We start from the raw sequence: 17,110 nt of genomic DNA on the forward strand, positions 1-17,110 counted from the left end.
AAGTGCGGACGTACCTACAAAGCCTGCACAATAGTTTTCTTTTACAGAAAACTAAAACTAATCTGCTGCTCCCTTATCCCCAAACCTTCACCCAGGTCCCAGGACAGAAATGAGCATCTCCCTTAGAGAAGATAATATCTTAATGTAGAACCAATTATAACCTTAAAAATGACCCTAAATGACCCTAATTACAGAGGTCAATTTCCGAAAGCGGTAGTCACAGACGCACCACCAAACTGGAGGCGAGAGTCCGTATGTCGTTACGTCTCTTAATTAGGGGATCTGTTTCACGCAGGTAAGGGTGAGCAGTGACTCCAGGAAACAGGCGGCGGCACAAAAAAAGTTAAAACAAACAATGGAGGCGATTTTGGCGAATGACTCATCACCGGTTTCGCAAAAGGGCGACAGAACGGAAGAAAGAATTGACTGGATTAACCTCTTCGTTATTTGATACGTTTTGCTGTTTGTTTTTATTCGCGATCAAAAATTTTACGCTGTGTGGCTGTGACTGAACCATGGAAAAATGGGAAAAATGATCGATATATATATGTATATATATAATGTATATTTTATAAATATATGTATATATATACAGTACACACACACACACACATATATATATATATATATATATATATATATATATATATATATATATATATATATATATATTTATTTATATGAAATTTTCATCACACCGTGATTCATATACAGTCATGAAGCTACAAATGTCGTTTTATATCCAATTCACGCTGCTTCTGGAATATCCCAGATGGGGAATTGTCACCTAAGGTTCAATGGTTTGACCATCGAATGGAGTCGTTGGAAGGTACTGTGTAGAGGGATCGAGACCCGGCCGATCGATCCATTTATCACTTATAAAATTCCTCTTCGATGATAACTCCCCATTGGGGATATTCCCGAAGTAGCGTGAATTGGATATTAAACGACATTGTAGCTTCACGGTTGTATATAAATATACATATATTTATATTTATATATATATATATATATATATTTATATATATATATATATATATATATATATATGTGTATATGTTGTGTGTGTGTGTGTGTGTATGTGTGTGTATGTAGTTATTTGATAAATGATGCGAGTTTACCAGGTTATCTTTATGCAGGCGACATTCAGAATGTACATTTCAAATAGTTGCAAGTAATAGCTGAAAGCGACTACTGATAACGTTTTACATACATAGAAAACATTGACAATTACTGTCAATGTTTTATTGATTTATGATAATTCTGATACTGCTAGCAGGAAAATCATGTTCGTTAGCAATGTTAACGAAATAATGAACTTTCATTGTATTGATGCTATGAATGAAATAATTTACCAGCCCCGACCCGCCCAAACCCCTAATAAATAAACATACATGCTTTAACTGCACAAATAACGAGACTGATGAAAGGAACGCCCCTTTTATTCGTTTCAGGGACTGCGAGTCATCGATTTTCTCAAATATCTTTCAAACTAATTATTCGATCGAAATGTTACTTTGACACAGTGTACAAGACACCTCCCGCTAAATTTTTTATAATATAGTGCATTGTCAAATGCACTATATTATGGAACCTCCTCCTCTCATGCTGCTGAGTTAAAAAAAATAAAAACTTACGTAACTTGAATCACACCGCTGTTATGTAAGTTTCCGTGTCAAGAGGGCATAAAGAAAGGTTAGCTGTCAACAGTCACTCATCTTTAAATATGTACATTGTTTGTTGAACAAAACGACCTGTGTTACACCTGACAGAATACCCTGGGGGTTAGGGGGGCCCCGCTTGTGAAGTATCTTGAAACCTGTCATTTTAACATGTGTGATGCCACCTGCTATGATTGAATGACTTATTTGCATGGTAAACTTCTCTGACAGCCAAATTCGAGTTCTGCTGAATAGCTATAATATTTTTGCTTTTATTTCTTAGACAAAAAAAAAAAAAAAAAAAAAAAAAAAAAAAAACTCAATCTGCTTTGAAATGCGAGCATAGAAACCATCCATTCATTGTCATTATCAAGGTAAAGCGTCTCTGCTTTCTAATGCTAATTCGGCTTTTATTCGAAAATGCAATCTTAATGCATTCACTTCTGTGCAGAAGTTGAGACAGAAGGAAATAAAGCTTTGATGATAGACACAGGAAGCAAGGCTCAGTTTAGACTGCGGCGCACGTTGAGAAAATAATTCTTTTCGGTGACATTTCCCAAGCATTTTCCTTATGCAGCCGTAACAGGTCTGCTTGCCAAAGGCGCGCCGCACTGAAATTAACTGATAAAAGAGGGCTTCTCTTTCACATAAAGATATTAGTGTTTTCAAAATTACAGTCTAGTGCGAAGTCTCTAAGAATGTGTAAGTGTGTGTGGGTGTGTGCGCGCATAAACCAGGGAGAAAATTAACGGATAACATGTAAAGAGAAAATTTAGTTATGATAAATAAATACTAATATTACTTCTTTAATAAGTACATTGTTTGCGTTTTGTTATTTAAAAAATTCTCTCTTGCTAATTTACTGAACTTAGTCAAAGCCTTATTTTATTCCTCTCTGAAGCGCTGTTTATGATTAACGTAATTAGATTACTTCATCCGCCAAAGATTTCCATAGGGAATTCTCACTGGTCTGTAATTTTAAAAACGCTAATGTCTTCATGTGAAAGCGAAACCCTCTTTTATTGCTTAATTTCAGTGCGGCGCGCCTTTGGCGAGCAGACCTCTCACAGTTGCATAAGGAAAGTGCTTTGGAAAAGTTACCGGAACTGATTTTTTTCTAACAAGTGCCGTAGCATAAATTGAACCTTGCTGAGTACGTCGCGCGTCAAAACATATTTTTCAGTTCTCAACTTCTGCACAGAAGTGAATAATAGCGAAATTAGCATCATAAAGCCAGAGACTCCTTGCCTTAATTACGCGAATTCTCTCAAAAATAGATCCCTCATTAACGTAACTAGAAAAATGAACTCGAAGGACTACGGTATTGCAAAACTGCTTCAAGAAGAAAGCACATAGCTTGATAAATTATTGAACTATTAAGTTTAAGGGACAGACAGAAAGGTTGGTTTTTATATAAAAGATACTGGTTATGGAGGTCTTGCCTGTTTATTAACAGAGAGTGAGAGAGAGAGAGAGAGTAACAATGTAATAATATGCCGTAGTTATAATCGGTATATTTGCGTGAGTCAGTACACTTGAAAGCTTCGATTTGTTGCTGTATAAATGCTTTTGCTTTTGTAGACTGGATTTTTCTTTAGCATTTACTCGACTTTCTATACCTGGATGATAGTCCTTTGATTCGTAGGTCAAGCATGGAAACGCAAACTAGATATTAGTTTTTTTATTATTTATCAAAACTTTTCTTTTTCAGCTTTATCTTTAATTGATAAGGACAGCTCACGCTCTGATAACTCGTTTCAGACTGAATGGTTAAGAAATTTTCATTAGTAGTTGATTTATGAAATTGCTTGTTTTCCGTAGCAGTGGTATTTTCAGATTATCTTTAGTTTTCAATAAATTACCAACAAAACAGACAGATATAATATTTTTGTTCCCACCTAAGCAAAAAAAGAAATATGGGCAAGTGAACCTTATTCCATCATTAATGAGATGAATTTTGCATCTAATGGGTTTTGTTTTTCCCAGTCTAGTCTACGATTTTTGAGCTGTAATTTTCAAAGGGAATCGTTACTATTATTTTTTTTATTTTGAAGTTCAATAAAATATTTTTGTGTAAATGCCTTTAATATAATTAAGTAAAGTGTTGGTCTTTACCAAAACCGTAAAAAACGATTGATAGAATTTAATGAAAGTAGTTCCTTAAAGATATACGAAGACCTTCCCCGAGCACACACTTTCACCTTTTAATTCCTGTTTGGCTCCCCGTAAAAACTTTTACGGTTTCAATTTATGATTTTCTGTGATGTTTCTCTTTCGTCTCTTCCTTTTTTTGTTCGCTATCCCTTTCTTGCGTAATTTGTTGCTTTGCTGAGTTTTCCATTGTCTTCCCTTCCTTGCGCATCATCAGGAAAGCAATTAGCGAAGTGACGATGAATAAGAGAGAGAGAGAGAGAGAGAGAGAGAGAGAGAGAGAGAGAGAGAGAGAGAGAGAGAGAGAGAGAGAGAGAAGGAAGTGTGGCCAAGACTTGAAGGTCCCGTAGGAGGCGTGTGACCGGACGTAAGGTTCAGAGGTCATTCCCTGGTTACAACTTCCATGGACCACTGCTGTTTCTGCCTATACTGCTTCCTCCTCCTCCTCCTCCTCCTCCTCCTCCTCCTCCTCCTCCTCCTCCTCCTCCTCCTCCTCCTCCTTCCTCCTCCTCCCATCCGTCGTTTCTCCTCCTCTTCCTCTCTTCGTCTTCATTCTCACCTGGAAGAGCCGAGGACGTGCTTAATGGCGCCTTTGTTTTTCCTGCCCCCAGGCGATTATACCTGCTGATGTGGGATGTGTGTGTGTCTTTGTACCTTGCCGCTTCTATTTTTAATCGGTCGTGTTTCATCTTTTTTTTTTATCTTTTATCTTTACGACTGAACTGATGAGGATACTTCAGCCGGAACCTTTGGAAGTTTTGCTGCGTTGCTCTCCTAGTTGACATTTCTTTGTAAATTCATCAATCAATTTGATGAAGGCTTTACAGTCACTCACTCTTTTCTTGTAACTTTTGTGTGTCTGTGTGTGTGTGTGTGTGTATGAAGATATCTCCGTGGTGTTCTTAGTCATTCTGTCACTGGAACAATTAATCTTCCTTACCGTAATTAAACGTATTCTCTTTGATTACAAGGGCTGTCGGAAGGGAAAAAAGTAGAATTAGACGAAAAGGGTAATGATTCACAGAGACGAAGCACTTCATTATCCATCTAATGAGAACGAATGATTACCTAGGGCAAAAACGCGGACGTAAATTAGGTTGTTATGAATTTCGACTTAAGTACAAGTTGAGGGATGAGATCGTGGTAGAAATGGGCCACTAACTCTCTCGGTAGGCCATCATTTTCTCTAGATACCAGCCATTATCTAAAGGGAGACTATGTACTTATGTGATTCTTTATTTATTTGAGTAAGTTTTTGGTGTGGTCACGAAAGATCCAGTCTTTAGGTATCCATACACCTGAAATGTCAACATCCGGAGGTTCGGTGTGACATTTACAGCCTAAGAAATACTTTGGGATTTTCTGAAAGCAATATCACTGGATATTTTAGGACGATTAACTGTAGAAGGGTACGTTGTTGTGATAGAAATTCGGGAAATTCTTTTGAAAGAAGTGTACAAATTGCCAGTGTTCTAAAGTCGTTTGAATTGAAACGAAAGCAGCTTGCTTCAAGATAGACCAACCTAACCCTCTACTGTATTAAGGTAAAGTAGTCTGTACCAGCAATGTGAAATAAAGTTTTGCTTTATTGATTTAATTAACATTTTCGACAAAATCATCCTTGAATACATTGGTACGAGTCCGATCACCTTAGATGTCTGAAATCCTTCAAATAGCCAAATTTGCGAAATAAAGAGTATCCTTGAAAATGCAGTGGTCTCAGGATCTTTTTGCAGAACGCGCTGTCACAGGAAATTCTCTCTAGGGAGAACTATTTCCTCTGGTATTCTAACAATGTAAAATTATTATATTAGTCCGACTTTTTCCTCTCTTTCTGGAACTCTTTGTTGACAACATTTCGGTTCTCTCAAGTGCTGATGAAGCTTTACATATTTACCTCAACAAAGACCTGTATGCTCACCTAACAGGTTTTAATGATTGAAATTCAATTATCGATTAATAAAAATAATTTTTTTTAATACCAAAAAATTTGCGGGCCCCCTTTAAGACAACAAAGTCACACAATGATAGCATAAAGAACTTTAATAACTTTTCTGTACATATTTAACACCAACAGTCTTTAATTAAAAACATCATGGTTAGACAACTTGTGTCTTATTGATGCGTTCACCAAGAAAAAAAAATGAAGATAATAGTTCTCTTTGCAGGCAGCAGTTTACAAAGGCTCCTTTATTTTAGGTGATTCTTTTATCTATTTCCTAAAGATTTTAACTTGAAATTATTGACTTACCTATTCATGTATTTTAGAATCCGAAGCAAAATAGTTCCCATAAAATTATATAGAGCTTGTGCTTTTATGTGTTTGAGAAAGTTTGTTAATACATTCTTTTTACCTTTTGCCACATCTGACGCAGTGGTTAATAATGTTTCCTAAGAGTCTTCTAATGGTAGCCTCTAGGTGATAATGAGAGCTCTGATGATGACGGAACGGTGAGAGAAAAGTCACACTGCCAGAGGAAAAGTTTTTTTTTTTTCTTGCAGGTAGTCAGGCGATCATGTCACTGTAGATCTTAATTTGAGGTATTAACCTCTCTCTCTCTCTCTCTCTCTCTCTCTCTCTCTCTCTCTCTCTCTCTCTCTCTCAGACAGCGAGTATGGTTTCTTATAGTAATGCAAAAAAATAAAAAACATTTAAGGCTCCCAAGATATACCGGTTATTTTCGTGTCCTCAGTACACGTCTCTCTTAGTATTTCATTTGTTTGTAACATCTAATCGTGCAGTTTGATTTCCTGTCTTCTAAAATGTTAGCGATTTAAATGCAAAATAGCAATATAGAAATATTTACCAATACAACTGAAATTAAAGGCGGTATATAATCAGTTCATTAAAAGTAGTGAGAATGAAATAAAATAACTGAAATTCCCATCCCACTATTTAAAAATAGTCAGAGATTTCATGTTAAACGTATATATAGCAATTTACTGTAGATAAAGTGATCCGCCCACAGCCTGTCCCTATCATCTAATGGAGGGTTGTCGCATTGCTCCTTGAAAAATACCATTACAGAAATTCACTTTTATTTACACTTATTCAAGCGATTCAAGCTATATATCTTGTATTGCCTAACTCTGGCTTAATGTGTTTTGATAGAATTTTGCTGACTGAATTGAATAGTTCACTGCGGGAGAAATGTCGAAAATGATACAAATTAATCTCATAATGGAATGGCCCGTAGGGGGTTAGTGTCGTCAGTGCACCTCACGTGGTGCACTGCAGGCTTTACTTAAGGGTCTTTGCAGTGTCCCTTCGGCCCCTAGCTGCAACCTCTTTCATTCCTTTTACTGTACCTCCGTTCATATCCTCTTTCTTCCATCTGACTTTCCACCCTCTCCAACAGTTGTTTCATAGTGCAACTGCGAGGTTTTCCTCCTGTTGCACCTTCAAAACCTTCTTACTGTCAATTTCCCTTTCAGCGCTGAATGACCTTTTAGGTCCCAGCACTTGGCCTTTAGCCTAAATTCTATATTCTATGGTGTTTCTCTCATAATGGAACGTGAGACGAGAAACTTGATGTTTGAATTCTATAATGAAGTTCCTTCTGGCTCAGAGATGCCAGACAGCCAATGGTGATTATGTATGAAGGAAAGCATTCATGAACGAAGGCAAGAAAGCATGGGAAGAGCACAGTGTAGGGGATGATGACTAAAATCTTGGTTTTGCAGAGAAAACCTTAAATTGCAAAACATGGCGTAGACCATGGAAGACGGAAGATTTGCAGGATTGTTTTTTGCCCATATTTGTATGGAACAACCCGAGAGGACCATTAGCTTTCCAGTCAAGTCTCTACTAAACAAAATATCCACATGGAAAAAAAAATCATCAGCCCCGTGAAGATGCATTTATATTATCTTAATTGAAATGTAAACAGTCCATTTTTCTCTCTATGCACTTATCTGGGATTTTTCTTTGCATCTAGAGAAAAAATATGATCATTTTCCATTTGACAGTATTGCAATGTTTATGGCACGGCGTTTCCAGGCAAATAAAATGATTGTTTTAAAATCTACGAATAGCTTCGCTATTTTCTCTACGCAGTAGTTTACAGCAGGAGACAACAGACATATCTGGGAAGTTGTAACTGTTCAAACCGGTAGATATTTTATATCTTACGAGGAAATAACTTTCATTTTCATACACCGAAAGACGGAATATTAAAATGTAAATGTGTACTTACGGGGAAAGTAGACGTCTTTACGACGTAATGATCTTTGTACGTAAGAATTGATTATATACCGCCTTCAATTTCAGTTGTATTTTGGTAAAACCGAGTTTCCATCTTGTTATGTATAATCTGCTTGAGAATGGTCATGCACTCCTTTGTTTCAAAATCCTCATGGCCATATATACTCAGGTCTTAGCTCCGACGAACCTCCCAAAAACGCCCTGGAGGGGTGAACCAATTAGACTACGGATTCCCAGCTGGTCTTTAAACAATGTCAGAAACCCACACCCCTGTATACACGTGAAGGAGAAAGACACAGAGAATGCTGTTCAAGAAATGTTGTTGGTAAACGTGAATAATATATTGTATGCATATTGTGATGTTATACCGTCAGTAATAAAAATTCAATTGATATTCCTTTTTTTATATTATCAAATAATTAATTCATAATTTTACGCAAAAATAATGTGTTCTAAAGAACTGTAAATGTGTAGAGTTCAAACATATAAATTCATGAATTATATGTATGTATGTATGTATGTATATACATCAAACGGGAAGGCGGGCAGGAATACTCTTGAATAGTCATTTGATTACATGTTTATTCCCAACGTTTCATAATCCATGATTACATCATCAGGGGTTCTAGAATTAAAAAACAAAAGAGCATTGACAATAAAAATTAATTTCTCAGTGTTTTGCCTGTTCCTCGGTGTCCTTTGTGTAAAAAATTTCCCTTTTAAGTCGATTGTCATTTATTTTATGTTCTGACTTTGCCTTTGTATATTTTTTCTGTAATTTTTATTGTCAATGCTTTTTTGTTTTTTAATTCTAGAACCCCTGATGATGTAATCATGGATTATGAAACGTTGGGCATGAACATGTAACCAAATGACTATACAAGAGTATTCCTGTCTGCCTTCCCGTTTGATGTCTGTATTCGGGCATTCCTGTCCCTTACTCATTGGTGTGTGTATATATATATATATATATATATATATATATATATATATATATATATATATATATATATATATATATATATATATATATATATATATATATATATATACATGATTATTTTGTTACTATGTTAAAACCAACTGTATAGCTCAGTTCGTTGCTAGTTTTGTCTTCATCGGTCTTAAGCCTTTTATTCAAGCGGATGCAACCAGTTCAGAATTTATTTATATATTTATTTTATTCATTTAATTAATTTTGCCAATTTCGGTAACCACAAGGAAAAAGTCAGAGAGAGAGAGAGAGAGAGAGAAAGAGTTTCTAAAATTTTACTCATTATTGTATATATTGTTGATTCGTACCATCTGGCAATATGCTTTAATTATTACGAATTAGCATTGGAACTCGGCAGTATTAAAATATGAATCATGCACGGTACAATTCACATGTTCTCAAATGTTTGTTTAATGTTGTAACACTAATTAACAATGCCTTTAATTACTTACTGGCAAGGGTACGACTTGACTTCGGTCCAAGTGGACCAGATCACGATTTGACCTGTATTCTGTGAGACAATAATTGGAAATGCTTCTTTTGAGGCATCTGTATTTTATAAGAAACTGCTTGCGTTGTGGAAGGTTTCTGCTCAGGGGTTAAATCCATGATTCAGCAATTAAAGGAGGAAATTAGCAGAGAGTATTGTTATTTTCTGCCGTGGGGCTTCATTTTAGGGGCTTAATTTTGAAGGCGTTTTTATTATCTCCTTTCTGTATTTCCCTTTACCTCCTCTTACTCCTTCCGAATGAGCACCATATTCTTTGGAAGCTTAAAGAATTTCAAGTCAGTGGTCCCTGCGGGCTTGTTCCATATGAATAGAGTTCATCTTCTGAATAATAATAATAATAATAATAATAATAATAATAATAATAATAATAATAATAATAATAATAACAGACTCACTGTAGGAGGAAGATAACGCTATCAAAAATATAATTAATTCCTTATATTACCACACAGTCGTTTAAAGTCTCGTGTACCTGTTTCATCTTCTTCTTCCGATGAACGACTAATATCACTTCCCATAAATTATTTCCCTTTCTCATGTTCATAAATCTTGTATATGAGCGGCAATAAAGTAATCTAATCTCCCTATCTCGTCTTTCTTCTCTTATCTCGTTAAATTTTCACCTACGTTCTCTGGTAGCTGACTATTCTCTTCTCTCTCTCTCTCTCTCTCTCTCTCTCAGAGAAGATTCCTGGTTTTTTTGTGAGTTTTCTACATTTTTGGAGGGTCTTAATGATCGGCGCTTCGTTTGATCCTTTCCGACACTTCCGTTTGGAGGGTAGCTTATAATTGCCTGTATATATATTTTCGTCTTTAACTAAGATAAAAAATTCATCATTTTACTTTATTTTGAATCTCTTATGAGTGTAAGCAGTTGTGCATATGGTCGCTTTTCTCATTTCATAATTTAGTTCTGTTTGTTGATGTAAAAAAAAAATAATCCCACATCATCACTTATTTCTGATTTATCTAATATTTTTCTCCTGTTTATCCTCTTCTGTCACTCGCACCCCTTGCTTTATTTTCCGAGCGGTTGGTTTCGCCTGACCTCACTTCCACATTCTGACCCTTGACCGTCGTGACGTGTTATGCTCCGCCGCATCTTCTTATCGGGGGACTACTTTTTCCCCTCCCCCTTCCCTTCCTCGTGTTTAATCGTGACGGCCTCGCATCCTGCACCCTGTCCCATTTTCCCCCTGTTTTGGGGAAGGGGAGAAAAGGCGGGCGAGAGGGGTGGAGGTTCCAAATGAATCTTAACTCCCCTGCTGCCTGCCTGTTACTTCCCCTAGTCTTTCTGGTCTATCTCCCCTAACCCTCTCTTCCTCCTCCTCCTCCTCCTCCTTTCTCCTGGGAATATCTATTTCCAAGGGCGTAGACAATTTATCGGATGCCTGGGTGCTCGGTCAAGCCTTCCACCTTCTTGTGTTTGACACCTGCGCTGCACTTGACAGAGGAGACGCTCTGGTGGCCAAGTTCTTCTTCTTGAGGAATTTCAGAAGTTTTCATATGGACGGAATTTTTTCCTCCCCTCCGAGAGAAATCGAGAATGATTTGACATTTGTTTGGTCCGTAATGTTGATAATTTTTTTGGTCAAGAATATCTAAACTTAATAAAACGTAATAGAGGATCAAACCCTTTTTCAAATGTATATATTATAGATATAGATCAACAGATAATGGAAAGCAACCAGTGAGACAGAAACTGAGAATGGATAGAAAGTATATTTTCGGTATGGCGTCCCACCCTCAGAGCATAATGTCATCTGCCCACTTTTCGGAAATTGTTCATAACTCAGTGTCCCCTCTAGCGAGACGGACGTTTTCTCTGAAGTCGTCGTTGGTGCGTGGGAGTGGAAGAAAACGGGTCGTTCCAGGTCACTTTCGGACCTGAATGGTTCTTTTGTTATCAGTTTCTGCAGATTCCGAGCGCTCTAACGAACTCAGACTATAGGCCACTACAAGGCTTTATCTTCGTTCATCGCCAGAGAAAGCTTCCTTTTGAGAGAGTGGATGACACGTTTCTCAGTATTTTTGTTTGCCAGAAGATGAGGTTTTGACAGAGAGGCTTTCTATGTTGAACGTGTTGTAGATGATTATAACATACACACACACACACACACACACACACACACACACACACATATATATATATATATATATATATATATATATGTGTGTGTGTATGTATATGTGTATATATATATATATATATATATATATATATATATATATATATAAATATACTGTGTATATATATATATATATATATATATATATATATATATATATATATATATATGTATATGTGTGTGTGTATTATATGGAACATGTGTCTGCATGTGTCTGTGGTATTCCAAGAAGCTACCTCATGTTTATTATTATTCAGAAGATGAACCTTGTTCATTGTGGAATAAGCCCACAGGGGTCACTGACTTGAAATTGATTTAATGTTTTGATAATGAATATTTGCATTAGGTCTGAATATTGGTGAGTGAGTTACAATATGATTTTCAGTTCTGACGTATTTTAGAGCCGGTCGGAGAAAGTTACATTTAAGAGTATTTATAAGACATGAATTGTCATTATCAGGTTAACATAATAGACTTTACAAGCACGTGAATCAGTACAAATTTATATTTATATGTATTCAAATATTTAAAAACTGGCTCCAAAGATTTCATGTTTATGTTTTTTTTTTTTTCAAATAGATATGATTTGCTTATGTAGCCTGTTTACTGTTATTTTTTCTTATGTTTAGCGTAACTCCCATCTTGTCTTTTCTATGTTAGTCTCGTTTTACGTTTAGGAACAGTCTGTTTTGTGAAACTCCTTAGGAAGGTGAGCAATCTTTCGACATTTCACAGAAGAAGTGAGATTGTATAAACGTTAAATTATAATCAGAATTACCAAAAATTGCCACTAACAATCAAAGAGAAGTTTGCTCCACATATTATCTTATCAAGGGGAAAAACGAATAGTATCAGGTAGACGGCAGATTTGAGTTGGAAAAAGATTATTTAATGGTAAACCGATGGTGCAGGCGAAGTAACATCCTTATTTCCCGCGGCAAAACGGATGTATGAAAGAGGGGGAGGGGGATGATGGGTTGAGGAGTGGGGTCTGATCGCGAATGTAGGAATCAGGGGGAAAAGAAAGAAGTGAAGGCTATTTTTTGTTCAGTAGAGCAACTCAAGGGGCTAGCCTTGAAAAACAAGAAGGAAACAAAGTCTACGCATTATGATTAGGATGAAGTGGAGATGGAAAAGATGAAGTGTAATGTAAAGTTGGAACTGCTGATCAATGGCGATTAGCAAATTGCCGGAAAGGGTGTTGTATTAAAAGCAAGACATTGGAACAGATGGTACAGTAAGGCTTTTGACATGGGAAAGAAACATCTAGTAATCCTAGGAAAAAATATAAAGATATAATTTCGCTAACCAAAGCAATGTGGAGACCAGGAATTTCCCGAGAATGAGAAATTTTTGGTGGAATTGCAAGATGGTCTAGATTCAGTAAAGAAAATAAATAATTCATTCAACAGATTTTATTTCCCTCTCATGAAATATAGTGCACAGATGGAAATAGCACGTACCTTCACAGTAGTTAGTTCAGTCCTTTTTATTCAAGTAGCATACCGTGGAAATTGACTGGGACGGCAACAACGATTTATAGCTGATGAAATCGATCAAATAATAAATTTGTTCTTATTACCCGTAACTTATAATTGATACTCGATCATTAAGCCTTCTATGCATTTCACAATTAACTGAGAAGTGATCTTGAGTGATTTATTACCACTCACACGATCCTCTCGAGGAGAGAGACCCCACTTAAGTCGTTTCTTAGTCTCGTCGTGGAAGGAGAACAAGAGTTTTTTTTTTAAAAAAAGGTTTTAAATTGCAAACTTGTAATGGTTCTTGTCTTCCGGAGATGAATTATTGCTCTCGGCGTATAATGCAGCTCTTTTCTGTTTGCGGTTTGAGATGAGATGTACAGAAAGGATGCATTAATATGAACTAAAACCCACTCCTTATTTGTAAACTTTTAGGTATACGTTACTAGAACACACCTTTAGGCATACGTTACTCGAACACACTTTAAAGCATACATTACTAGAGCACTTTAAGGCATACCTTACAAGAACACACTTTTAGGCATACATTGATAGAGCACACTCTCAGGTATACAATACTAATACATATTTTTAGGCATACATTGCTAGAGCACACTTTCAGGTATACAATACTAGAACACACTTTTAGGCATACATTACCAGAACACACTTTTAGACATACGTTACTCGAGCGCACTTTTAGGCATACATTACTAGAACACACTTTTAGGCATACATTACTAGAACACACTTTTAGGCATGCATTACTAGAACACACTTTTAGGCATACATTACTATAACACACTTTTATGCATGCATCACTAGAACACACTTTTATTCATATATTACAAGAACACGCTTTTAGGCATACATTGATAGAGCACACTCTCAGGTATACAATACTAATAAATACTTTTAGGCATACATACTAGATCACACTTTCAGGCATACAATACTAGAACACACTTTTAGGCATACAGTACTAAGAACGTTACGATATAGGACAAATAACGGAATCATTCAATAAACTTTGAAAATAGTTTTTTAGGTGTAAAAATGCTTGATCAAATAATCAGAAGGGGACGTAAACCTGATAATAATCGGGGGCTCACATAGTAAAGGAAGTGCGAGATTAAGAGCCTCTTAAGCTTCAAGACTTGTTTGTAATCCTCTTGCTTCAAGTTCCAGCTCAAAGAGAATATTTGAACAGTCTTTTTTTTTTAAATCATGTCCTAACTGTTGTTGTTTGTTGTCAACTTCACATGTTTTAGAGATTGTTAGTAATGTTGAATGCAATCAGTATTGGGGAACAAGTTCGAGGTATAAAGTTCAAAGCGTGATTCTAGAACAGATATATTTTAAAAAAAGATGGACGTTGAAGATTACTTCTGGAGCTACATGTATTTTTGTCAGTATTTTGGGTGGAAGATAAAATAAGAATTCAGTCTCTCTCTCTCTCTCTCTCTCTCTCTCTCTCTCTCTCTCTCTCTCTCTCTCTCTCTCTCTGTTATGTCATTTTCAAATGGCATTAGAATCATTTAACTTTTTGACAGCTTCAATTTCGTTTTTGCTGCCTAAGGTAAACTGCAAAACTCTAGTGTTTCTTCCACTAACTCCTACATTATTGTGTTCGTTTGTTTTCCGCGTATACTATGCCAGCCTTTTTTTCACGGTTATTATATTATTTTGTTATTTTGACCATACATTGCCATACTAGTTCTGGATATGCTTTGATATGCCTTATTTCCTTCCGCATGGAACTGAAAAACACGAAAAAAAGATTTGATCATTCACTACTGTGATGTACTAATTTGGCTCTCCCACACATCTTCAGCTTTCTTTTCAACCTGATTTTAATTTTGTTTATGCACTGTATTGTAACTGAGAGAAGCTTATGCATATCTAAATTTATTTGTCTAGGAATATGGAATATTTTAACATGTGGTAAAAAAGAGGATTTCTGGGAGTCACTCTTTATATTCCTGAATGTCAATTTTTTTTTTTTTTTTTGTCATTCCTCACATAATTTATGTGTCCTACAGACTGGCCGTCATAATTTCTCCCCGATTTTCTCATCTTTTCATTTCATATCAGCTGGAGAGAGAGAGAGAGAGAGAGACATAAGCTTGAATTATTTTTTTCTCTCCCTAATCACATTTGTTTGGTGATAGTTTTTGTTCAGTTAAGGTGATAGTGAAGATCATGATTATTATAATTTAGTTTTTTTAGTTTTCTGGAAAGAAAACTATTGTGCCGGCTGTGTCTGTCCGTCCGCACTTTTTTCTGTCCTCACTTTTTCCGTCCGCCCTCAAATCTTAAAAACTACTGAGGCTAGAGGGCTGCAAATTGGGTATGTTGATCATCCACCCTCCAGTCATTAAACACACGAAATTGCAGCCCTCTGGCCTCAGTAGTTTTTATTTGAATAAGGTTAAAGTTAGCCATAATCGTGCTTCTGGCAACGATACAGGACAGGCCACCACCAGGCCGTGGTTAAAGTTTCATTGGCGGCGGCTCATACAGCATTATACCGAGACCACCGAAAGATAGATCTGTTTTCGGTGGCCTTGATTATACGCTGTAGCGGCTGTTCAGAAAATTCGGTTGCATTTTTTACTTGTTTGATGACGTCTAGTTCTTTTATTTTCCCACAACAATACTGACTCTGAAACAGAAAGAGGAAGATGGTGGAACAATCTTCCGACTATTGAAATAAATAGCTATTTTTCTCTGTAAGTATTCGCTTCGTAATTTAGAGCTACGAAACAGTTACGGTTAAAGGAAAAGGTAGTTTTGGAAGAAGTGTCAGTCGGATTAAATTAGATTCGATCCTACTTGAAGAAGCGAGCTGGAGCTATATATGAAGATTTTGGGAATAGCCAGGCCTTAATAGCCATATCCTTAACGAAGCCCTTCCTCCTGGTAATTGAATCTGTCCGAGTTGAAATTGCCTGGTGGAAGGTATATTCAGATCACGGACTTGATTTCGCCATAATGGATCAGTCATAAATATATTACCCTTTCAGTGAGATGGTTCCGATAAGACTTTCTCTGGGGCTCAGAAACTAAGCGAATCTTAATTCCTAAACTTCCTTGAGATTTGAGGTATTTTATTTTCATTGGCTTTAGCCGGTGAAATCTTGACAAATTTAAGAGCGTTGGATTTCATATTATTTTGCAAATTAAAAGGAAACCAAAACCTCCTTGAAATTTCAGACAAATTGTCATTGGTTTTAGAGCGTTGGATTTCATATTATTTTGCCGCATATTAAAAGGAAACCAAAACTTCCTTGAAATTATTCGGTATGTTATCTTCATTGGTTTCAAACGGTGAAATCCTACGAAATTTAAAATCATTGGATTTTATATTGTGTTATTATTTTACAGCAGATTAAAATGAATGAATCGCACAAATTTTAGCAGGGTTAAAGGATAACAGTGCGTGTTGAAAAAAAAAAAAATATATATATATATATATACAAGAACGTGTGCACTATATCACACACCAGGTCGGGTGAAAAAGAATACACACCCACCTGAAGGTCATTACCTGAAGACCTTATACCTCACCTCATCGCACGGCCGAATCTTCATTCCACGAAAGGTCACGATGAAGGGCAATCCGAGGTCAGCGTCGTTGGACGTCCACGTGATGAAAAGCCATCGGGGGAAGAGGTCACGTGTGATTTTACCACAGGAAAGCTCTTGTGATCTGTTGGAAGTGGGAAAGAAAGTGATGGATTACGGCGATGATGTCAGGAGGGCTCTCTCTCTCTCTCTCTCTCTCTCTCTCTCTCTCTCTCTCTCTCTCTCTCTCTGGTTGGAGGGCGCTGTTGTGAATTCGAGAGTCAAGTCTCCGGGGTAAAAAATGAAATGTTGCCAACGTTGAACAGACTTTGTAGTCCTTCTCTCTCTCTCTCTCTCTCTCTCTCTCTCTCTCTCGCTCTCCTCTTCTCACGCAAGCTTACTGACGAAT

This window comes from Macrobrachium rosenbergii, chromosome 4 (assembly GCF_040412425.1).
Source record: "Macrobrachium rosenbergii isolate ZJJX-2024 chromosome 4, ASM4041242v1, whole genome shotgun sequence".
Lineage (NCBI taxonomy): Eukaryota > Metazoa > Arthropoda > Malacostraca > Decapoda > Palaemonidae > Macrobrachium > Macrobrachium rosenbergii.